A 26292-nucleotide genomic window follows, 5' to 3' on the forward strand; every position below is an offset into this window, starting at 1 on the left:
TAATGTCATGTATCCAATAATAAAGTGCAAAATTACAAGTGAAATGCTAAAAATAAATATAAACCAACCTATATACTCATTGAATATGCATAAAAGGTAATGATTATAAAGTAAAGAAGTAAATGAGAACACACATCGATTAATATGTGCAATGTGCCAATATATGAATACGTGCAAAAGTCCACACAAAAGAACTGTATATGCAGAGCAGCAGGGGTCAAGTCCTGGGGAAAAAAGTGTGGGAACTCCCACCCAAGATCCACTCCCCCACCAAAAAAAAAAATGATACGCTCATATGCATAATTACTAAACCGCATGTTTTTTTTTTCCGATCCACTGTACCTTAGTAATCCTTTATGTTACTGGCCGCTTCCTGTATATGGATTCATCGGGTAGTGTGCGGGTATTCCGTCACTTCCTCAATGCCGCAATGTCTCCTGGGAGCTTTTGTCATTGTTCCCAGGAGACATTGCGGAGGTCTGCCACGAGTTATCGCGGGATTTAGAAAGAAGCAAGTTCTTTCCCGCACACTACCTGATGAATCCATATACAGGAAGCAGCCAGTAACATTAAGGATTACTAAGGTTCGCCTGCCCCTGACAGTGACTCGAGCTGGGCATCGCCGCTTAGTGAAGGATTGGCTCGGGCGGCTCGGCTGCTCTAGTCCTGCAAAGGGAACTGAGTTCCTGCTGTGAAAAAAGTGCAGGAACTCCGTTCCCATGCGTTCCCGCAGGACTTGAGCCCTGCAGAGCAGCCACTGTGTGTCAAGACAGTCCAGATGCAAAAAAGTTGGAAATTAAAACCCCTTCAGGCCCAGACCATTTGGCTGCCCAATGACCGGGCCACTTTTTGCCGGCACTGCGTAGTTTTAGCTGACAATTGCGCGATCGTGCGACGTGGCTACGAAACAAAATTGACGTACTTTTTTTCCCCACAAATAGAGCTTTATTTTGCTGGTATTTGATCACTTCTGCGGTTATTTTTTGCGGTATGAAAAAAAAAAACAGTGGGCCAGATCCACGAAGCAGTTACGCTGGCGTATCTATTGATATGCCGCGTAACTGCTAGGTTGCTCCGGCGTATCTTTGTTTTGTATCCACAAAACAAGATACGCCTGAAGCTGGGCTAGATCCGACTGGCGTACGTCTTAGTACGTCGTCGGATATAAGGTGCATATTTACGCTGGCCGCTAGGTGGCGCTTCCGTCGATTTCCGCGTCAAGTATGCAAATTAGCTAGATACGCGAATCCACAAACGTACGTCCGGCCGGCGCATTTTTTTACGTAGTTTCCGTAAGGCTTTTTTCGGCGTAAAGTTACCCCTGCTATATGAGGCATACACAATGTTAAGTATGGACGTCGTTCCCGCGTCGAATTTTGAAAATTTTACGTCGTTTGCGTAAGTGGTTCGCGAATAGGGCGTAGAATTACGTTCACGTTGAAAGCATTGGCTTGTTGCTGGTTAATTTGGGGCATGCGCACTGGGATACCCCCACGGACGGCGCATGCGTCGTTAAAAAAAAATGTAATTTACGTCGGGTCAAGACGTAGTAACATAAAACACGCCCTCATCTCATCCATTTGAATTGCGTGCCCTTACGCCGACAAAGTTGCACTACGCCGCCGTAACTTACGGCGCAAATTCTTTCAGGATAAGGAAAATACGCTGTAAGTTACAGCGGCGTAGTGTATCAGAGATACGCTACGCCGGACGGAACAATGCGCCACGCTACGTGGATCTGGCCCAATATTTTTTACTTTTTGTTATAATAAATATCCCCAATTTTTTTTAAAAAATATATATTTTTTTTCTCAGTTTAGGCCGATATGTATTATTCTTCTTTTATTTGGTAAAAAAACAAAAATCACAAATAGCGTATATTGATTGGTTTGTTATAGCGTCTACAAAATAGGGGGTCGTTTTATGACATTTTTATTATTATTATTTTTTTTAACTAGTTATGGCAGCGATCTGATTTTTATCGTGACTGCGACACATCAGACACTTTTGACGGCATTTTGGGACCACTCACATTTATACAGCGATCAGTGCTATAAAAATGCACTGATTACTGTATAAATGTGACTGTCAGGGAAGGGGTTAACCAGTAGGGGGCGGGGAAGGGGTTAAGTGTGTCCCAGGGATGTGTTCTAACTGTTAGGGGGCGTGGCCTACTGTGACATCACTGATCGCTGCTCCCGATGAGAGGGAGCAAACGATCAGTGTTTTGTCACTAGGCAGAACAGGGAGATGCCTTGTTTACAAAGGCATCCCCCCGTTCTGCCGCTCCGTGACCCGATCGCGGGACACCAGCGGACATTGAGCCCGCGGGTCCTGCTTACACGGTCACGAAGACCACGGCGGGTGCGTTCCCACTAGGCAGCAGATTCAAAGCAACGTATATATACGTTGCTTTGCCTGCCCGTGTCATTCTGCAGATGTATAAGTGTGTGAGACAGTCGGCAAGTGGTTAAGTAGAGATGAAGACTGACTGATGTCCACTTAAGGAGTCACCAGGACACGCACAGGAAAAGAGTCAAACAGGCATAGAGATAAAAACGACTGGATAGTGGTCAAGGGAACAGTCACTGAAGATCTGTCATCATAACTCTCCACCACGTCCAGCCCCTCTGTTAGATCCTGAACTCCACCATTCATAGAAAACATAAGGTCTCCACATAGTGTAGTGATACCATATAGATAATGATTTCTCTTGGAAAATGTTAAATCAATAATCACTGTACTAAAACTGATGCCCCAGTTGAAGTCCCTCTAGGACAAAACGCGTAGGGCCTGTTTTTTTTACCATTTCTCATATTGCCCCTTTTATATTTGTGATCACTTTTATTGTATTTGCTGGTTTTATTCTAATAAAACCCAAAAATCTTTTTTGACCTGCACCATTGGGGTTGTGTTTTCCTTCTTTCCCCCATATATTGTTTGGAGTCTTCCATTCCCCTCCACCTACCCCTCAAGGGGTTCACCTTTATCCCTCCCATCCACCATTGAGCAGACATCTTGGGATAATCAGGACATCCATCCGGGACATCGTGCATCCATGGCCCTCCACTGATGACCTCTTCCATCTGTGATCCAGTCTGAGGAAGCCGAGCTGAGTACGCCCCGCGAGTGTCCATGCATGTTTGATCTACTGTCGCTGACAGGTAGATCCACGCTTTCTGGTAAGCGCAATTTCATCTCCATTTTTGAAAGTGACCTGTTTTCTGTGAGGATCCACGTTGTCATTCCACTATCCATTCATCTCACCGTTTTTGGATGGACTTTCTAGTGTTATATTATTTTTGAATAGTGTTTTTTCAACACCAGTTTATTCATTTATTATTGCTATTTGTGGGTTTTTTTGGCACCACATCACTGTTTTAGTACAGTGATTATTGATTTAACATTTTCCAAGAGAAATCATTATCTCTATGGTATCACAGCGCTACATTTTTTTCTCACATCACTGTTCAATATTTGTCTTATTGTAGTGTGGCTGCTTTAGTTATAATTATTTCTGGTTAGCGCAATATTTTCCCCCTTTTTTTCTCCACATAGTGTAGAACCATCTTTTACAAGCTTTATTAAAAAGGTAGAAAACTTACATCAAGTCTGGAGCTACAGACATATCAATGGAACGTCTTCAAAATCGCGATCACATGGGAAATCCCAAAAGACGCAATGACTTGGAGCAGGCTCAATACGAACTGATGCGTTTCATCTACACAGACATCATCTGGGGCAATTTTGTTTTACAGACCCCTCTCAGCAGCACATTTCTTCTTCTCCACTGCTCCTTTCAGCTGCCAAAAAAAAATAAAAAATACCTGCAATGCTTTACCTGACATTTTACTATACAATCTCACTACAATGTCCGTTAGATTTACCCAAACATTATACTATAAGGACATATCAAAATCATCCAGTTTGTAATGCAAGGACCTGCCTAATCAATAACATAGTTGTTGGTGGATCTAATATTGTGCAGTCAGATTGTAAGATATGTGGACAAGTATGGGATCGCATGTGATTAACAAGATGTGATAAAGTTGATGCTTTGTGATTGGTCCAGCACTGTCACACATGGGTAGTGGAATAGCCCTGTATCAACTTTGAATAGAGGTCCAACTTAAGCTTACTGTACTTAGTGCGGCTTTCCTCGCTTCTACAGCTAGAGTTATGGGATAGCAAAGGAAAGATAAGAATATACTACTAGGGTGCAGATCATTAGAGTGGAGCTAAACTTTATCTGAGGACCACAAACTGAAAATACTATTTAATTCAATTTTATTATTTATAGCAAATGCCCCCATCCATTTATATCTCCACACTTTATTTGGTTGCGAAATCACTTTAAGAAACACCCCCCTAGCATTTCCATCTGTTGCAAGCTTGAATAAGGGCAGATGATTAGTGTAGCGTTTAGGCTGTATTCACAAATGGGGGCGTTTTGAATCGCGGACAGAAAAGCCGTGATTCTGTCTGCGATTTAAAAATGCCCAGGTGACTGGCAGCTTAAAACACGGTGCGGTTCTGCAGTAATTTTCGTACGATAAATCACGCTGCAATCACTGCAAACTGCATAGCGTGAAGCTTTGTAGAGCATCACCGGGCGTAAAATGAGCACATTGCAATTCAAAAATAGGTAAGATGATTCATGCAGTATATGTTCCCATATATGTGATTTACTCTGTTAATGTTTACCTTTTCCATATGTGGCAACTGCCAGGGTTCTTTAATAAAAGTATCCATTCTTCAAAATACAGGAAGACTACTTAAAAAATAAAAATTGTAAGGTAAATATCTGGTGTTAGCTGGTTACACACATTAACCACTTCCCCACCGCGCCATAGACAAAAGAGGTCTACAGCGCGGTGGAGTTATTCTGGGAGGACGTCCCTGGGACGTCCTCCCAGAATCATTCACTCGCGCGCCCCCTGGGGCGCGCTCCCGGAATCATCTGTGAGCGCCGGGTCTAGAAGACCCGGCGCATCACAGATCGCGGTAAATTGCCGCTGATAGCGGCCGTTTACTACGTGATCGCTCCGACGGAGCGATCACTTGTAAAAAAAGCGGCGTCATGTTATGACGCCGGTTCCTCCTTCTCCTCTCTGTACCGATCGGTACAGTGTGAGAGGAGAGGGGGGAGAGCGGAAGCAGCAGCAGCTGCTGTGGGCTGGATCAGTGACAAATGCAGTCACAGATCCAGCCATCCCTCCCTGCGCAATACCCTGCAATAACACCAAAACTCTGCAATATCCCCCATACTCTGCAATACCCCCAATACTCTGCAATACCCCCCATACTCTGCAATACCCCCCATACTCTGCAATACCACCAATACTCTGCAATACCCCCCAATACTCTGCAATACCCCCAATACTCTGCAATACCCCCAATACTCCGCAATACCTGCTAATATGACAGACACAAGATTTTTTATTTTTTTACAGAATTTTTAGTGTTTTTTCTTTTATAGGGCAAAAAATAAAAAACCCAGAGGTGATCAAATACCACCAAAAGAAAGCTCTATTTGTGGGAACAAAAGGACAAAAATTTCAGATGGGCACAATGTTGTATGACTGAGTTATTGTCATTCAAATTGTGAGAGCACCGAAAGCTGAAAATTGGTCTGGTTAGGAAGGGGGTTTAAGTGCCCAGTGGTCAAGAGGTTAAACTATCTGTACAATCTACAATTTAGATTTAACAACATCTGTAAAGTAAGAGACCTCACCCTAACTAAACAACGCATTTAATTTTTATACTTGTAGGCCCTCACATTACACAAATGTTGGGGAATTTAAAAGAAACTAGTTAGGAGATAAATACCCAGCCTGCCTTTGCTGACCCTCTTCTGAAAATACGAGTGGTCTGGATGTCTTTGTGACTCACTCGCTTCAGCACTCTAGGTCTCTGACCCAAAACAGATAAGAAAGTCAAGCGATAATCTGAGCAATTTTCTGCTTGTAGCTCTAAAACAAGCCAAATCCCAATACTTTCAATGGCCCCTGTTCACATCTGAGTGTTCCGTCGCCTAAAGCAAAGTGCTTGTCACTCAAAAAAGTACATGGGCTTTTTTTTGGCAGATTACAAGTGGTTTTGGCCCCATAGACTAATAGAAAGCCTGACTTGAGCATTTTACTAGCGTTTTGTCGCTCATTTTCTGCTCTCCACCTCTAATTTCCTCTCTCTCCTCCCCCTAGTGCAGGGGTGTCCAAACATTTTAGAAAGGGTGCCAGACTTGATGAAGTGAACGTGCATGAGGGCCGACCATTTTGCCTGACATTCTTTGAACTATTAAAATTCGGTCTAAGTGTGTTTGTCCGAGCACATGAATGCAGACCCACTGTTGCCATGAATGCAGCCTTACCATTGTCATCAGGGCAGCCTGATTGATGCCCATCTACAACCTCGGATGGGACAGGGGAGGGAGCGGGACGAGCGGCAACAGATTACATACAGCATAATCCGTTTTCTCTGCAGCCTCTTTAATACAAAGTCCCGCCTCCTGTGATGGATAACAGTTGTCCAATGGAAGCGCAGGAAACTTACTGTTACAGAGGCCGCCGTGCTAGCCGGAAATACACCTGTATGTACGGCACTCGTCCCGCCACCTCCTTCCTGTCCCCTCCAAGGCAGCCAGCATGTATATCTTTTGTGACCCCCAGCGCTCGGGGATTCGTTGGGGGGCCACTAAAGATATTCATGTCCAAATTACCAGGCGGGACGTTCAAAACCAGAACACGGGCCGCAATTGGCCCGCGGGCTGGACTTTGGAAATGCCTGCCCTAGTGCTTTCTATTGGTTAAGCAAAAATGCCTAAAGCTGTAAAACGCTTATAATACAGTTCTAAAATGCATTAAAAATGCTTGTAAAAAGCTGCAAAAATGACAGTAAATTGCTGCATTCGGGTGAAAATGGAGCCTTATGTGCATACTTGTTCCAAGGTTTAATATACTGTCGAGGCAGCTAGCATTGAATCAGCAATGAATGTGCATATGTTTCTCGCCTAGCAGGTTTCCTTTTGAAGATTGTAGAATTCGATTTTAAAGCGGTGGTTCACCCTGCAGAACAACTTTTTAGCATAAAATTCGGCATAGTAGCGCGAGCTACAGTATGCCTGTCTTAATTTTTTTATCCCTGTACTCACTGTGTAATCGTACATAGAAGATTCCGACTGCCCGCGGGGAATGGGCGTTCCTTTCAAGAGGGAGGGTGATTGACGGCCGGCTCTGGCACGTCACGCTCCCCGAAGACAGCCGGAGTAGGTCTCGGCTCTTCACGGCGCCTGCGCACAGACTATGCGCAGGCGCCGTGAAGAGCCAAGCCTATTTCGGCTATTTCCGGAGAAGCGTGACGTGCCAGAGCCGGCCGTCAATACCTTCCGTCTGGATTGGAACGCCCATTCCCCGTGGGCAGTCGGAATCTTCTATGTACGATTACACAGTGAGTACGGGGATAAAAAAAATTAAGACAGGCATACGGTAGCTCGCGCTACTATGCCGAATTTTATGCTAGAAGAAAAAAAAAATGTTTTATTTTTTTTTATAGGGTGAACCCCCGCTTTAATGTGTGTGTTTTACAATATGCTTTTTTTTTTACAATTTGCAGCTCATACAATCATAGTTTAATACTACCCCATCCAAATTGTATGAATATATTGGACTCAATGTGAGGTCACACATCTTTAGATGCCTGTACAGTACTAAACTTGGCTGACTTAAAGTGGAGGTTCCATCAAAAAAACAATTTTGCTTTAAACTGTAGCTTACGACTAAAAAAGAAAAAAAAAAACGTTTTTTTTTTTTTTTTTTTTACTCATCTGGAAATGCCTGTTGCTATGCGGTCCCACGAAATCTGCCTTTGAAACCACCTAGGATTCTGACATCATCTCCCTCTAATGCTCCTGGGAAATATGTGTCATCATTTCCCAGGATGCAGTGCGCTGTCCAATTATCACTCCCCATCCAAGACTTCCAGGAAGTAAGTGCTTGTAGGCTTCACAATGCCCACAAGCAAAATGACAACGGTGTAGATATAGTTTTATAAACTATCTGTTTTGAATATCTATGCGTTTCGGCGGCAGATTGTAAAATAGTAAGTGACCAGATTTATATTATAAAAACGCTGGATGAAAGGACATACATTTAAAAAATGCTAATTGTGGTTGGAACTCCACTTTAATAATCAAATTGTACGATTTATGGCTGGTTTGAACTTTCTTGGGCCACAATTTCTGAACCAAGACCTAGCATATCCTAATCTAAATTCAAAGCAATATAACACCACTATTATGAACGTACCCGCAAGGAATGGACACCCACTTTCTGGTAATAAATAATATTTTATTCACTATAGCCAGGGTTTGTCATTTGAGAAAAATTCCATGGTCACTAAGAAGCTGAACAACAATTTACAAACATTTCACAAAGGTTCCACTGCTGCTATGGATTTTATGATGTTTTCCATCTTGTCTACTTGACAGTACAGGGTGAACTACTGTAAATGTTATGTTGGGTACTGATACTAGGATACTGGACTTGGCAAAGGTACAGGTCATAGAGGGATAGCATTTCTCACACTTCTCATGTTGGCACAAATATACAGAATGGAAACCCTGTGGCCTTAGCGTCACAAGGACTATAAGTATCACAGATAAAGGATTTGTATTAATATAACAGAATGTCGCCATGCACCAAAAGAAATTGCCACTTGTAAATAAGGTCACGATGTACTTAGCAAAAGGCCTTTGAGATTGAAAAATTTGAAAAACTCTGTAACAATAATTTGTCTACATGATGCTGTACAGTGAACACCAATCAGGGCAGGACTTTATTCTTGTGCCCGAGGGCACTTTTAGGGCCTGCACCAGAGAACTCCTCATTCAATCCAATGGGAACCCAAAAGCAGCTTGATGCAGCCTGGAAGAGGGTTGGCTGCAGGTTAGAATGAGATCAACTGCAGGTAAAGTACACCTGTGAATGGACTCAAAATTATCTTAGCAGTGTCTCAAATGGATGTCAAATGTAAGCCAAGGCCTATTTGTGCTGTCACCATTAACAATTATTTTGATGCTGTCCCTGAGTCCGCATACACACTGTAACAGAATGGACCATGATACCCAGAGACTTTTGAAGGGGGGGTACTCCTATGCCAGCGTCACTAATGACTCTTGGGTCTAGGGCCATCCTGTGCCCCTTTTGGGCATAGGATGGCTGAGAAATGATAATTCATGTTTTGCAGGATGTCTTGAAATATTACAAGTTGTTAAAGTCTGACTCCAACAGGTCAATGTTTCATTCAATGTGGGGACACATGCTTTTGAGATGCTAATTAAGTCTGTACTGTGGTGATGTGGAATGTGACTTGTCAAGCTGTATGCAGAGCCAGGCTGTCTGGATAATGACTAATAATTAACTCAACTGAATGTCATTGTCTAAGAGAAGGTGTATTGAAGCCCCCCATTGTGTGATGTGTGGGTGGAGTGTGTCTTTGTCCCTGTGATTAACTGTAACATGCTTGTACTGTATATAAGAAAGCTAAGATACCATTAAAAGGGATTCATACATTTTGGAACTAGTAACAGAGCTGTGCTTGAGTCTCGTTATTCAGGGAAATGGAATGGATCGTGTCTGATGTCTGTCGGACTGTCGGATAAGCTGTCGTGGGGCGATGGAATGGAATATCGTAAACGATGGTGACCGTTACACACACTATTCAATTCTCTGCAGATTTTTGTCTTTAGATTTACCAAAACCATATAATAGGTCAAAGCTTAATGCCACGTATAGACGATCATACATTCCGACAACAAAACCGTGGATTTATTTCCGACGGATGTTGGCTCAAACTTGTCTTGCATACACACGGTCACACAAATGCTTTTGGAAATTCCGAACGCCAAGAATGCAGTGACGTACAACACGTATGACAGCACTATTAAAGGGAAGTTCAATACCAGTCGTGTTAGTAGAATTTTGGTGAGAGACAATTTGCGCTTTTCAGCCTTGTGCTTTTCTGTCCGTTACAGCGTGACGAATGTGCTATCTCCATTACAAACGCTAGTTTTGCCAGACTGAGCGTTTCCGTCTCGTACTTGATTCAGAGCATGCGTGGAATTTTGTGCGTAGGAATAGTCTACACACGATCGGAATTTACGAGAACAGATTTTGTTGTCGGAAAATTTAAGAACCAGCTTGCAAATTTTTGTCGTCGGAAATTCCTACACACGGTCGGAATTTCCGACAACAAGCTCCCATGGAACATTTGTTGTCGGAAATTCCGAGTGTGTGTACGCGGCATAAGAGTTTCAATTTCTATGCAATCAGGCAGGCCCTTCCACTACACGATTTTGGTAAATCTGAAGACAAAAATCTGCAGAAAATCTAATAGTGTGTGTACCACTACCTCCGAAGGAGCTGCTGGTTTGTTTTGGGTGGCATGTTACCTCTGTGACTCCGCCGTCCAGGGTAGTTGATGAGAGCTGTGCTTTTATTTACCCAGCGAGGTAAAACAGTTGAACTTGGTGAAGAATAGAGGAATAGTAGAAATGGAGAACACAGATTCAGGTGTATGTAAAAGGGAAACAGTCCTGCTTCCAACGACAAACTTTCACTTCGCTACTCCAGCCGGAATGGGTATAGCGCACCTGGACAGGCCTCTCTCACAAACCTGACAGCCGGAATGACACTCGAACTTAGGGTTAAGTCTCTCTTGACTGGGCTTAACACCTGGATCTCCTTCAGGTAGTTTAGATTAGGTTACCGACTGATAGGCGACCAACATCCAGCCTCTTAGTGTCCGATTCCCCTGGTCCCCGATGGATGGTCTATTGCATGGGTGCTCAACCTGTGGCTCTCCAGCTGTTGCGGAACTACAATTCCCATGAGGCATTGCAAGCCGCTGACAGGTACAAGCATGTCTCCCAAAGGCTGAGGCATTATGGGAATTGTAGTTTTGCAACAGCTGGAGAGCCACAGGTTGAGCACCTATTGGAACACCAGCCTCTCATGGCACTCCTCAGGCAGACTCTCCACCGAACAGCTTCCTCCAACAGAACAGACAGCCCAGAACCTCTTTAGATGGGGGACCCAGTCGATTACTGAGTCCCAAGCGGCAGATCAGATGCTCCGGGCCAACGTGGTCCCATAGCCAGGATCTCTGCGTAGCATGTGCACCCCGGCCCGGAAGGCCATTTTCCGGGGCGCCGTAGAATGGCTACCCTGAAGGTGGGCGCCACACGAGGAGAAGACCCAGGAAGATGGCATCTGCCCCTTAAATACCCCTCCCCAGCATGCACAGCGAGAAAGCCTCCTCCTGATAGGCTGCTGGGAAAAAGTATCCAGTCCTTGACTCTACTGCTGCCACCTGCCAACCCAGGGTGGAACTGCACCCCAGGAACAACAGCATGAGCCCACAGCACAGCCAAGCTGGGACAGAAGCTCCAAATTTGAACTAATTAACATGGTCAGAGTCACTTAAATCTCTGACCCCCTCTAAATTTCAATAGCACCGGTTCTGAAAAGTAACCAGGCGCTACATGTGTATAGGGTCTTAGATTATCCAACAAACAAATAACAATATATTCTCCCTTTTCATTCTCCTGTTTGTATAATGGATCATGGTAGATGTATATGTAATCTTAGTCAGGATTTGTATTTTGCTTTATGGCTCCTTCTCTTGGAGAAATAAAAGCTGCTGTAAGTTTTCAGAATGACATGTAGAAAAAATGTCACTTCACTGAGTCTGTATAAAAATCTCTTGCCTCTGGAACATAGTGCACAAACCAAAGGGAACCCACCCATGCTCCACAAACTCAACAGGAAAGCAAAATGTTGTACACAACCATGTGTATGCAGAAAATACAGTAATATGGCCACTGGATGGAGCTAGGAAGCATACCTATTTCCCCAATGCCATCTAATGGCCATAATGCAGTACTTTCCACATTCACACATTCGTATTGCAGAGTAAATAGTGTAAGAACAATCGATTTACATGCAGTTTTTTATTTCACTTGCACTTGACTGAGCATTTAAAGTGAATACAGCATTACATTATTTACTAAACTCAGTAAGAATTCACTTGGCAAAGAGGACAATAACTTTTTTAAGTGAATAGTACCAAAGCAAATCTTAAGTCAAGTGATTCACAGAAAACAATTAATTCCATGTGTAACATATCTTACCACAGAAGAAAGCTAACTAATAATAATGCAGAGCTCCATCTAGTGACTAATCGGCACATTTACATGTTTAAAACAATTACTAATTATGGTAACCTAGCAGGTTAAATTGGAAAAGTCACAATACAAATTATTTTAACCACTTCAGCCCCAGAAGGATTTGCCCACTTCCTGACCAGACCTATTTTTACTGCGTTGCTTTAGCGGACAATTGCGCGGCCGTGCGACGTTGTACCCAAACTAAATTGATGTCCTTTTTTCCCCACAAATAGAGCTTTCTTTTTGGTGCCATTTGATCACCTCTGCAGTTTTTATTTTTTGTGCTATGAACAAAAAAAAGATTTCCAGTTTTGAAAAAAAATACTATCATAATAAATATCCAATATATTAAATATCCAAAAACAAAATGAAAAAAAAACAAAAGTATTCCTCAGTTTAGGCCAATATGTATTCTTCTACATATTTTTGGTTAAAAAAAATTCCCAATTAGCGAATATTGATTGGTTTGCGCAATGGTTATCGTGTCTACAAAATAGGGGATATATTTATGGTCTTTTTTTTTGTTTTTTTTACTAGTAATGGCAATGATCTGTGATTTTTAGCAGGACTACAACATTGCGGTGGACAGATCAGACACTTTTGACACCTTTTTGGGAACAGTGACATTCATACAGCGATCGGTGCTATAAAAATTCATGGGTTACTGTATAAATGACACTTGCAGGGAAGGGGTTAACAGGGGCGATCAAAGGGTTAAATGTTCCCCAGGGAGGTGCTTTCTAACTGGGGGGGGGGGACTGACAGGGAGTAGAGAGAGACTGATGTTCCTAATGACTAGGAACAGACAATCTCACACTACTCCCCTGACAGAACGGGGATCTGTATTTTTACACTAGCAGATCCCTGTTCTGCCTCTCTGTGGAGCGATTGCGGGTGGCCGGAAGACTACGAGTCTGCCGGACCCACTGATTGGCTCCCCCGCTAGTGAATGGGCACATGCACGTTCCCTCAGATCGCCATGTACAATGACATGACGTAGACATGACATGACTACATAACACACCAAGATGTCGTAGATGTGCTATGATCGTCAACTATTCTCTGTGATAGAACACAGCTAAGCTCCCCTTTTGCACTTATCATCTTAGATCTAGAGATCTTTTCAGCGCTACAATTATGAAATAGAAAAAATCTGTTCTGTGGCGCTCTTCTTTAACCCTTGGCAATTTAGAGAGGTTAGAAGAATGAAACTTGAGGCTGTCAGGTCAGTGTGGATTACTACACGCTACTCATTACTCACTAAGCCTTTCAGTAACATCATACTAGCAGTTCTGCAGACTCTGTTTTCTTAACTGGCAGCTATGCCAAGCAAAGTCCACCGAAATCCTATTGCGGAGGTCAACGGCAACCTTTTTCTGCCTTCATCAGGTGATGCTTCTTTTTTTCTAAAGAAAAATAAATTAAAAAGCTGAATCTTTTATTTCCAGTGCAAGAGACAATATACAGTAAAACCTTGGTTTGAGAGTAACTTGGTTTGAGAGCGTTTTGCAAGACAAGCAAAATGTTTTAATACATTTTGCCTTGATATACAAGCAATGTCTTGATATAAGAGTAGCGTGATGTCACAACTGAGTATAAAAGACTCAGGGTGTAGCAATATGGTTACATTTAATGAAGGTACAACATTTAGAGGTGCCTCTCTTCTCTTTTATACTCTGTAAAAAAATGCTTTGATATACAAGTGCTTTGGATTACAAGCATGTTTCTGGAACGAATTAGGCTTGCAAACCAAGGTTTTACTGTACAGTATAGCAATGCAAGTAAAATAAGATAAAGCACAAAAAGATTGTGCACACTCAATTCATTGGTGAATTTTCACAGGGCCATACGCTATGCAGGGTATGCAGTTTTCTTTTAAAATATGTCTTTTATATTTACAGATTAATGGCAATTACCCAGGCTTTGTGTGTTGTCATTAATGTGAACTGTATCCAGTGTGCAGCGGCAGCCTGCTACTGCCCTATAAGGATACAGAAACTGCTTTACAGATAAGCCCCATTCCTCAGATAAGCCTCGAAAGACACGAGATGTCCTAAAGGTTGGCAGAGCCAGCACTGCTCATTATATGGCCTAACCACAAGTTTTGGCATATTTTACCTGCATAGGTTTCAAACTATTCCAACCTATGTGCACAAAATGGCCAAATGCCTTTAATAATGCCTAATAAATGACAGTGTTATTCATTAATATGTACAATGGTAAATTATGCCACAACTGTTAACCTTTTAGTGCACATACATTAGTCCATAGATCTATTCTGCATCAGACCAGATTGTCTGGGTGTAAGGAGTGTTGTGATCTCCAGGCCAGGATTTCTTGAAAAACTTCAAATGAGGCTTTTTGAATCCCAGCCAAAAGTTGTTGTTTTTTTTACTTTGGAAGAGCAGGGGAATTAAAGTGGATGTAAACCCAATTTTTTTATTTTTTTTGCTGTCACAATGTGAGTATACAATTTCCTATCATCTGTGCCCAGTCTTGCCACAAAGAGTTAATCCAGCTCTGAGCAATCCTTTTTTCTTTTTTAAGTGAGATAAACGGACCAATAGGAGAAAACTTTTGTCCGTTCCTCCCCCTTGCTGTGAATGACAGGTTATTTACATATCTCATGCACTAGCCTGAGACAGGTATTATTTTTTAATTCCCACCCCCACTCCTTTTCTGAAGTAATGTGGTTACTTTTCTGGATTTTGACTGGATGTTAGTGATCATAGCAGAATTCAGGGTAAGGAATACCCAGGAGAAAATGCATGTTGACAAGGGGAGTGTAGAGATGGGCTGGGAGTCTAATGACATCACGACTCCACCCACCAAGCTCCAGACAACAGACCCACCCACAGAATCTGCAGTTTTTCAGTTCTTATAACAGACAGAGGGGAGACATTTGACAGGTAAGGATACATGCAGGAGGCAAGTATATCCTTATAGATCAGCACTATGGCAGTAGTTTAGAAAGGATGAGAGTGGGTTTACATCCACTTAAAGGGTTAGAGCCTCTGTCAGGTTTTTATTGCCCCTATATCTCTATGGCTAGACTTTCCCTTACTTCCTGTTATAAAATCTGCATAATAGGAACATAAAAAGTCTGACATTTATTTTTTTCTGCTTATGCCTTCCTGTCCCAATGACAACAGCCCTCCCATTTCTTTCATGACAATTTTTTAAGTCAAGTAGAAGACTTTATTCGAAGAGCCAAACAAATCCAGAGCAAAAAAAAGGCATTGTGTTACAGAGTGTATGCAGCTGAAAAATTACAATGGTTGCACAATCATAAATTACTGCAGATACTATACAACCACATGCAACTGCTAGTCACAGTTACGATAAATGGAAATTATTTGATAAAGAGCAAGACCAGAGAATATACTATTAGGCAGGCCTGCCACTACCCCCAAGGGGTACCATCTAAATGATCATGGTGGCAAACCAGGTGTATCGAAACAATGCTCTAGAAATAGCCTCTTTGGTAAACTCTTGTACCAACACCGAGTCTAAACACCTAAGGCCCCTTTCACACTGAGGAGTATTTCAGGCGTTTTAGCGCTAAAAATAGCACATAAATAATGCCTGAAATACTCCTGACCCATCATTCTCAATGTGAAAGTCCGAGGGCTTTTAAATTGAGGCGATGCACTGGCGGGAGGAAAAAAAATCTCCTGCAAGCAGCATTTTGGGAGCGGTGAGAGGAGCGGTGTGTATACCGCTCCTTCCCATTGAAAACAATGGGACACCGCGGTAATACCGCCGGCAATGGGCTTCTGCAGAGGCGCATTGCCAGCCATATTAACCCTTTTTTGGCCACTAGCGGGGGTTAATACCGCAGCGCTAGCGGACGCAATTCCGCGACAATTCCGACGGTATAGCGCCGCTAAAGATAGCGGCGCTATACCACCACCGCACATCCTGCCCCAGTGTGAAAGGGGCCTTACATACATTGATTTGGGTCAGATTGAATATTGGATTGGGAAATCCTGTTTTAATGTATCTACCACAGTGTCTTAGATCCCTGTGATCCCTATGACACCTATTGTAATGCATTATACATTTTAAAAGTGTTGAGGGGTAAAGTGGGATATTATAAGAGTATACATTTAGGAGAGCTGTTGGGATATAGTCCATGCACACTAGGGGCAGAACCTCTGTCAGAAAAAGCTGCATAAAAAAAAAAAATGTCCATTGTGATGTGTTTCCCCCCCCCCCCTTAAAACACTCCTCTGTAAATATATATGCCTCTAAATACCCAAATGCGCATGAACAAATAGACTGCACCAAGGTAAAGGAAGCTATTTAGGAAAAAAAATTGTACCTTTACAACCCATTTAATCAATTTAGATTTTCGGACTATTTTTTAACGAAACAAAATAAATAAAAATGAATTTCGGGAGTAACTAAATAAACATATTTTTCGGACGAAAACGAAATTCCGAAACAAAATATTTCAGTGTGCACATGTCTAGTGGATAGTGAATTAAAAAAATACCCGTAGTCATGACGGTGTTAAAATTCATATTGGGACCTTTTGTTAATTTACTTGTCAAGAGCTACTTAGTTGATTGCAAAACACCTTACAGATTCATATTAGCATAATGAATGCCCCTTAAACGGGTTAGACAATAATCAAGTCACTTTTTATTATACCTATACCTACAGTATCTTTGCAATAGGTTAAAAGAGAGTATGATAACCTTGCATACTGTTTCTGGGCCATATTCTGAGTAAAGTTACGATGGAGTATCTCAGGATACTCCGTCGTATCTCTCTTTTTTGACCCGCGTATCTATGCGATTGATTCCTAGAATTATTTTCGCATAGATATGCTGAAGATCCGACATGTGTAAGTCACTTACACTGTCGGATCTTAAATGTAATTCGCCGCCGGCCGCTAGGTGGCGTTTACGTTCAGGTCTCATTTGTTTATGCAAATGAGCCTGATACGCCGATTCCCGAACGAATTTGCGTCGCGTAACCGTCGCTTACGTAGTTTGCGTAAGCGTAAGGTTACCCCTGCTATATGAGGGGTAACCTTACGCCAGTCCCACGTATGCCATGTTAAGTATGGCGTCGGGTCCGCGTCGTCTTTTCCCGTTGGGTACATCGTTTTCCTAAGTCGTTCTTGAATACGACTTTACGTCAATGACGCACACGTCAGCATCATTGACGTTTTCCGCCGAGAACTGGAGCATGCGCACTGGGCTATTTTTAGCCCGGCGCATGCGCAGTTCGATCGAAACGGGGGCGCGCTTAATTTAAATATAAGCCGCCCCCTTTGAAATACGCGGGGATACGCCGGGCCTTTTACACTACGCCTCCGCAAACTACGGAGAAAGGGCTTGAGGAATACGGCACTTGCTCCAGTAAGTTGCGGCGGCGTAGTGTAAATAGCTTACGCGATGCCGCCGCAGAAACTTCAATGAATATGGCCCTCTATGTTTATCTTTCTCTTTTATTACCTCTTGGTGTAATAATCCAAATGCAGATTTCCCACTAAGGGCTTTATCTACGGGTGCCCTATTGCACTGATTAAATGAAGGGCATGATTATGACATTAGACTGGGTAGTAAAAAACAAAGCTTTGTTTTTGGGGCATTTTTTTATTTTATTTTTTTACAATTTTGCTGCTTTAACAGCTAGATGTTAAATGTCAGCCCTGGAAAAATGGATGTTTGATGCACGAGTCAATATTCTGTGTTTCCTTCCCTTCCAGCAGCTTGAAAAGTGGCTGGATCCCAATGTAATTATCGCACCTACTGACAAAAAAGCCTGAAGATTATTTACAACATGCACTTGCAATAAATAATCATGAATTCCAGTATATGGTTGTGTAGCCGTATGCCAACTTATCTTCATAAAACACATTGGGGTGGATGAATAATATGACATATACAAATTGCAGGCAAATGTTTATCAAAGCATCCTCTGTGAAAACTAGAGCATATGGCCTATCCTTATGCTGTCATTGACTTGTGTGTCGGCTAAAACCAGAAACTCCTCAGATGTGTAAACGTGTCTCATAGCCAGTCAAATGAGGTCATTTTGGACCCACCCTGCTGAGAATAGGCTTGTATGTCATTAGCAAACAACTCATCCAAGCCTTGTGCTTTGATGATGCAGAATAGATTATACATTTTAGGCCATCATGGGCACTGGACGCTTTGGTCATCTCTGATATACGCTTTTCCTCCTGGCAGTGGCGTTCTGGCAGAAAAAAGTAAAAAATACAGTAAGGATAACATTTGTCAGGGATGCTCCACTGATGCAACCCTCCTCAGTTTGGCAATCCAGTAAAGACTACTAAAAAAACACAAGAGGGTGCAAACGCCTAGTGTATTACCAGGGATTTATTACATAAAACGAGAATGTTAAAGTGGAAGTAAACCCTCCTATTGTTTTCAGCCAAGGAAGCGGCCATCTTGACCTCTGTTTAATCTGCAACTGCCATGATGCTGTACATGTGACCTGTTATGAAACCAGCCATTGGATGGTTTGGCAGTTTGGTTGAGAGCACAAACAAATGTGACAGCTAGCATTTCCGGCATGCCGGGAATGTTAACTGTTTTGTAACTATCAAATTGAAGGGTTTACTTCCACTTTAAATAATGAGAACTCACATAAGTAGAAGAATAAAAAAATCAAGAAGCACAATCCATTGCAGGAATCGTGATACCGTAGTGCTGGCTTCTGATGCTTCAGAGCTAAGCTAACCAGCAAGCAACAATGGTCAAATATATATACTCTTTAATACATCTCTATGCAACCCACACAGGGGCGGGAACTGAGTCACAGACCGGGTCAAAGGTTAGCTCAAATTCTGTCCATTCTATCTATAATAACATGCAATAGTAAGTAATACCATACCCTCAATGTGCCAATCTCTCCCCTGATTGACTGACTTTGAGTGCCAATGGCGCCACTGCTCTGTCTCAGCCAATCAGGAGGAGTGTCCTGGATGGCTGAGGGGATCTTGGACATCGCTGGAGAGAGAAGGGGCTCAGGTAGGTAATTAGGAGTTGCTAGGGGGGTTGCTACACACAGAAGGCTTTTTATCTTAAAGGGGGGTTCACCCTAAAAAAAAATTCTAACATTACATTGAGCTCACTACCGACATTGACAGTATGCTGATCTTTTTTATTATTTTTTTTCGTACATACCGTTGTATCGTTATTCCCCCCCCCTTGGCTTCTGGGTAGTGAATCCCGTGGGAGTGGGCGTTCCTATGCACAGGCTAAGTGATTGACGTATGACAAAAGCTTCCCCCGGCGCATACGGTCGCGTCACCGAAAGAAGCCGAACGTCGGTGTGCAGGCACCGTGTAGCGCCGTATAGAGCCGACTCGCAGTCTGGCTTCTTTCGGCAACTCGTGACGCGGCCGTATGCGCCGTTGGGAAGCTTTTGTCATACGTCAATCACTTAGCCTGTGCATAGGAACGCCCACTCCCGTGGGATTCACTACCCCGGAAGCCGGGGGGGGGGGAAAATAACGATACAACGGTATGTACGGCAAAAAAAAAAAAGATCAGCATACTGTCAATGTCGGAAGAGAGCTCAATGTAATGTTAGAATTTTTTTTTAGGGTGAACCCCCGCTTTAATGCATAGAATGCATTAAGATAAAAAAAAACGTCTGCCTTTACAACTCCTTTAAGGATAGTGATTATAAGAAGTAATTTATTATCATATAGTTGTTTGGCTCCTTTTTCAAATCATAACCATAACAGAAATCACCCAAATAACCCTGATCAAAAGTGTACATACCCTGGAATGTTGGGCCTTGTACAGACACACAAGGTGACACACACAGGTTAAAATGGCAATTAAAGTTTCATTCCCCACCTCTGTGGCTTTTTAAATTGCAATTAGTGTCTGTGTATAAATAGTCAATGAGTTTTTTTTAGCTCTCACATGGATGCACTGAGCAGGCTAGATATTGACCCATGGGAAGCAGAAAAGAACTGTCAAAAGACCTGCGTAACAGGGCAATGGAACTTTATAAAGATGGAAAAGGATATAAAAATATATCCAAAGCCTTGAATATGCCAGTCAGTACTGTTCAATCATTTAATAAGAAGTGGAAAATGTGGGGATCTCTTGATACCAAGCCAAGGTAAGGTAGACCAAGCCACAGCTGCTAGAAGAATTGTTTGGGATAGAAGGAAAAACCCACAGGTAACCTCAGGAGAAATGGTTGTTTTTAAGGAGCGCAATATGATGATACTTGAACAAAACTCAGTTGCATGGTCGAGTTGCCAGAAAGAAGCCTTTACTGCACCAATGCCACAAAAAAAGCCCAGTTACAATATGCCGGACAATATCCTGACATGCTTGACAGCTTCTGGCACACTGTAATCTGGAGTGACAAGACCCAAATAGAGCTTTATAGTCACAACTAGAGTTGAGCGGACAACCCGAACATTGAAAAAAAAGTTTGGGTTCGGGAAGAGCATGGCAAGTACTCTTAAAATAAATGTGGATAGGGAAATAACTCAAAATAACATAAAATAACATAAAAAAAATAAAAATAAAAAATAAAATCATTTTGACCTAGGAGGACGAGGTCCATATGTATTAGGAGGTTGAGGTGGATGTGGCGGTGTAGGTGGAAGCGGCGGTGGAGGAGGAGGAGGAGGTAGCCAACACAGCAGGTTTTGGTTTTTAATATATGTATTTTTTAAATTAGGGTAAACCCCAAAAGAGTGAAAAAGATCTAGGGTTGCTACCTCATCCCTTTAAACCAGAACACAGAGTAATTACACAGGTTCTGGGGCTAATTTACTGTCGATAAGGCACCAAGTGAGTTTAATTAGCAGCAACTTAATCAGCCAGAGTACCTGTGTAATTAATATGTTTTTGCTTTTAAAGGGATGAGATGGCAACCCTAGAAAGATCAGAAAAAAAACAATGGCTGGGTAAGGCCGGCCCGGTGTCTATTCTGCACAAGGTACGGACAAGTCCTGTGGGATCCATGCCTGGTTCATTTTAATGAACGTGAGCTTGTCCACATTGGCTCTGGACAGGCGGCTGCACTTGTCTGTGATAACGCCCCCTGCCGTGCTAAATACACGTTCAGACAATACATTGGCCGCAGGGCAGGCCAGCACCTCCAAGGCGTAAAGGGCAAGCTCAGGCCATGTGCCCAATTTAGAGACCCAGAAGTTTAAGGAAGCATAGCCGTCATTCAGTACGTGTAGGCGTGTGCACACATAGTGCTCCACCATGTTGCTGAAATGCTGCCTCCTGCTAAAACGTTCCATATCAGCTGGTGGTGCTGTTGGTTGTGGCGTGCTGACAAAGCTTTTCCACATTTCGTCCCTGCTAACCCTGCCTTCTGAGCAGGGCAGCCACCAGGAATTATGGGGCCCCTTACACAGCTTCAGGCATGGGCCCCCTGGAGCAGAGAACGGGGGGGGGGTGCTGCCGCCTGAAATTGAGAAGCGGGGGGGGGGGGGGGCTGCTGCGAATTGAGAAGCGGGGGAGAGGGCCCCTTACAAAAAAAAAGAAGAAAAAAAGAAAAAAATATATAAAGAAGGGGGGTAGCCATCCGGGGCCCTAGGGACCTCTGGGCCCTTTAATAAAAAAATAAAAAAAAATTGTATATATTTATATTTATATATTTTTTTATAAAAAGAAAATAACAAAAAAGGGGAGTTGCCATCCGGGACCTCTGGGCCCTTTAATAATAATAATAATAATAATAATAATAAAAAAGAAACCTATGGGCCCTTTAATAAAAAAATAAAAATAAAAAATATATAAAAAATAAATAAACATTTATAAAAAAAAAAAAAAGGGGGTTGCCATTCAGGGCCCTTTAATAAAAACATAAAAAATAAATATATATAAACAAAAATAAAAAAATAAACATTTATAACAAATAAAAAAAGGGGGTTTGCCACATGGGGCCCTGGGGACCTCTGAGCCCTTTAATAATAACAAAATATATATATATATATATATATATATATATATATATATATATATATATATATATATATATATATAAATAAATAAAATAATATAATTTTTTTTTTTTTAGAAAAAAAGGGGGGTTGCCATCCGGGTCCCTGGGGACCTCTGGGCCCTTTAATAATAATAATAATAATAATAATAATAATAATAAATATATATACTTATATATATATATGTATGTGTATATATATATATATATATATAAAAAAATATATTTTTTTATAAAAAAAAAGGGGGGGGGTTGTCATCCGGGGCCCTGGGGATCTCCAGGCCCCCCGTACCCCTAAAAAAAATTGACCCTTTAATAAAAAATAAAATAAAAATATATTAGAAAAAATATTTTTTTTTATAAAAATAAATAAAAAAAAGGGGGGGGTTTCCATCCGGGGCCCTGGGGGCCTTCCGGCCCCTGGGGACCTCCGGACCTCTAAAAAAATTTTTTTTTTAATTTAATACAAAATAAAATAAAAATATATAATTTTTTTTTTTTTATAAAAAATAAATAAAAAAAAGGGGAGTTGCCATATGGGGCCCTATGGGCCTCCGGGCCCCTGGGGACCTCCGGACCCCTTACAGGTGTACTGCCTGTACCCCCCTGATGGCGGCCCTGCTTCTGAGGTGCTGGCGGTGCCCCTGCTGCGTTGGCGACCTCTTCCTCCTCCTCTGCCTTCGCCTTCTGCTTCCACTGTGCCCCCACTGCCAGGTGGGAATTGCACCAGCAGCGCGTCTACCAGCGTGTGCTTGTACTCGCGCATCTTGTGTTCACGCTCCAGTGAGGGGATTAAGGACGGTACATTGTCCTTGTAACGGGGATCCAGCAGCGTGGCCACCCAGTAATCAGCACCTGTTATAATGTGCGAAACACGCCGGTCGTTGCAGAGACACTGCAGCATGTAATTGCTCATGTGTTCCAGGCTGCCCAGAGGCAACAAACAGCTGTCCTCTGTGGGAGGTGTATCATCTGTGTCCACTGCGGCGTCATCGGCACTGGCCATGTTGGTGGAGTACTCAAAACAGCGCAACAAGGCACACAGGTCTCGCATGGAGGCCCAGTTATTGGTGGTAAAGTGGTTCTGTTCCGCAGAGCGACTCACGCGTGCGTGCTGCAGCTGGAACTCCACTATCGCCTGCTGCTGCTCGCACAGTCTGGCCAGCATGTGCAAGGTGGAGTTCCACCTTGTGGGCACATCACATATGAGGCGGTGAGCGGGAAGTCCGAAGTTACGCTGCAGCGCTGCCAGGCGAGCAGCAGCAGGGTGAGAACGCCGAAAGTGCGCACAGACGGCCCGCACTTTCTGCAGCAGCTGTGGCATATCGGGGTAAGTTTTCAGGAAACTCTGCACCGCACACCACCAGGCCCAGCTTGAGGCTCACTGACGCCAACCACTCATCGGTCTGTTGTTCCATGTCCCTCCACAACTCCTGCGCGGTGTGTGGTTTTCCCTCCAAACAGGAACGTTTTAAAACTGCCTGCTGGCGTTTACCCATGGCTGTGCTGAAGTTGGTGGTGAATTTGTTAAGCTGACTGGATGAGGAGGCGGTAGAGGATGAGCAAGCGGAGTAGAAGGAGTTAGGAACAGGAGGCAAACTGAAGCGCTCTGCAATCCTCGGTGGTGGAAGGACATGCGCCAAACTGCTATCCGCCTCAGGCCCAGCCACCACTACATTTACCCAGTGCGCTGTTAGGGAGATATAACGTCCCTGACCGTGCTTACTGGTCCACGTATCCGTAGTTAGGTGGACCTTGGCACAGATGGCGTTGCGCAGTGCACACCTGATTTTGTCCCCCACTTGGTTGTGCAGGGAAGGGATGGCTCGCCTGGAAAAGTAGTGGAGGCTGGGCACGACGTACTGTGGGACAGCCAATGCCATCAGGCTTTTAAAACTCTGCGTCTCCACCAGACAGAATGACAGCATTTCAAAGGCCAGTAATTCAGGGCCAGGGATCGCGGGTGGGTAGAGGGGTACTTCCTCTTACGCTCCAGTGTTTGGGAGATGGAGAGCTGAATGCTTCCATGGGACATTGTGGAGATGTTTGGTGACCCAGGTGGTAGTGTTGCTTGCCGGTCCTCTAATTGAGGGGTGGCACTGTCACTACGGAGGTGGATGAAGAGGCAGAGAGGCCCGAGACTGATGCAGAAGAGGAAGCAGGAGGAGCCAGAGACCTTTCTTGGTTTTTAAAGGTGTCTACTCCACTGCAGCTCGGTCATGCAGGTTGTGCTCAGGTTGAGAACGTTTATGCCTTGCTTCAGGCTCTGATTGCACAACGTGCAAACCACGCGTGTCTTGTCATCAGCACATTGTGTGAAGAACTGCCACGCTAGGGAACTCCTTGGACCTGGCTTTGGTGTGCTCGGTCCCTTGCTGCATTGGGCAGTAGCAGGCGTACTGTCTAGGGGACGGACGCTCTGCTTTGGCACCCTGCTCCCTCTTCTGCTGTGCTGGTGGCTCTGTGCGACCACCGCCTCTTCCTCTGAACTACACGGGTCACCTGCATGAGGTTGATTCCATGTCGGGTCGAGGACCTCATCGTCCTCCACATGATCTTCCACCCAGTCTTCACCACTGCCCTCCTTGTCGGTCTGCACAATTGCAAAAGCTCCAGCAGTTGGCAACTGTGTTTCATCATCATCCAAGACGTGCTGTGATGGTCCCCCCATGTACTCATCTTGAAATATAAGTGGTTGGGCATCGGTGCACTCAATCTCTTCCCCTTCTTGGGCTGGGCTAGGTGGATGGCCCTGGAAACACATGCTAACAGACTCATCAAAAAGAAGAAGAGACTGCTGCATGATTTGGGGCTCAGACTGCTTGGCTGATTTGCAAGGGGGTGAGGTGAAATACTGATGGTGGACATCGGCTGCAGGCGCCAACTCTGAACTTTCAGCACAAGACTGGTTGGAAAACAATGTGAAGGAACTGGAGGCACTGTCAGCAACCCAATCTACTACCACCTGTTCTGCTCCTGGCCTCAACATTCGTAGAGCTGGATTAGGCCCGACCAAATACCGCTGCAGGCTCTGTCGGCTACACGCACCTGAGAAAGGTGTTTCACTTGTGCGTGTAGCTGGCACAGATCGACCACGTCCTCTCCCTGTAACAGGGAGAGGACGTGGTCGATCAGGTCGATCAGCAGCACCACGACCGCGATCACGTCCCTTATTTGACGTTTTCCTCATATTTCTCAAATTTAGGGTCTTGCCCTAATTTTGAGAAATTTTAAATACAAAAATTGTGTAATATGATGAAATCGGCAGAGATTCACCTATATATTTCTCTACCTATAGCAATAAGCAGGAAGCCAGCCCTAAACAATGTACTGCACAGACAGTATATCACAGGGGACAGGTAGAGTGCTGGTGAAATGGGCAGAGATTCACCTATATATTTCTCTACCTATAGCAATAAGCAGGAAGCCAGCCCTAAACAATGTACTGCACAGACAGTATATCACAGGGGACAGGTAGAGTGCTGGTGAAATGGGCAGAGATTCACCTATATATTTCTCTACCTATAGCAATAAGCAGGAAGCCAGCCCTAAACAATGTACTGCACAGACAGTATATCACAGGGGACATGTGGAGTGCTGGTGAAATGGGCAGAGATTCACCTATATAGCAGGATACAACTCTCTGACACTGTCCCTAAGAATCAGCAGCAGCCTCTCCCTATCATAACTACAGCAGAGTTCTATGAATAAAGAGTGCTTATTTTAGATTTCTGAGGCAGGATACAACTCTCTGACACTGTCCCTAAGAATCAGCAGCAGCCTCTTCCTATCATAACTACAGCAGAGTGACGATTAATAAAGTGTGCTTGTTTAGATTTCTCAAGCAGGATACAACTCTCTGACACTGTCCCTAAGAATCAGCAGCAGCCTCTCCCTATCATAACTACAGCAGAGTGACGATGAATAAAGTGTGCTTGTTTAGATTTCTCAAGCAGGATACATACACCTCTCTGACACTATCCGTAAGCAGCAGCAGCAGCAGCAGCCTCTCCCTATCATAACTACAGCAGAGTGACGATCTGTGCTGTGTGCCTCTATCTAATATAGAGGCTGGTCACATGCTGGGTCACATGCTGCAC

At 43.5% G+C, this 26292-nt stretch overlaps 1 long non-coding RNA gene across 1 annotated transcript in view; it reads right to left on the reverse strand.

The window, feature by feature from the left end:
• Nucleotides 1–3558: 3558 nt before the first annotated feature.
• LOC120927260 overlaps nucleotides 3559–26292 on the reverse strand; it is a 56342-nt gene continuing 33608 nt past the window's right edge. The window contains exon 3 of the long non-coding RNA XR_005747061.1: nucleotides 3559–3803. This is a non-coding gene — a long non-coding RNA (uncharacterized LOC120927260). The remainder of the gene's footprint in view (nucleotides 3804–26292) is intronic.

The sequence above is a fragment of the Rana temporaria genome, chromosome 2, assembly GCF_905171775.1.
Source record: "Rana temporaria chromosome 2, aRanTem1.1, whole genome shotgun sequence".
NCBI lineage: Eukaryota > Metazoa > Chordata > Amphibia > Anura > Ranidae > Rana > Rana temporaria.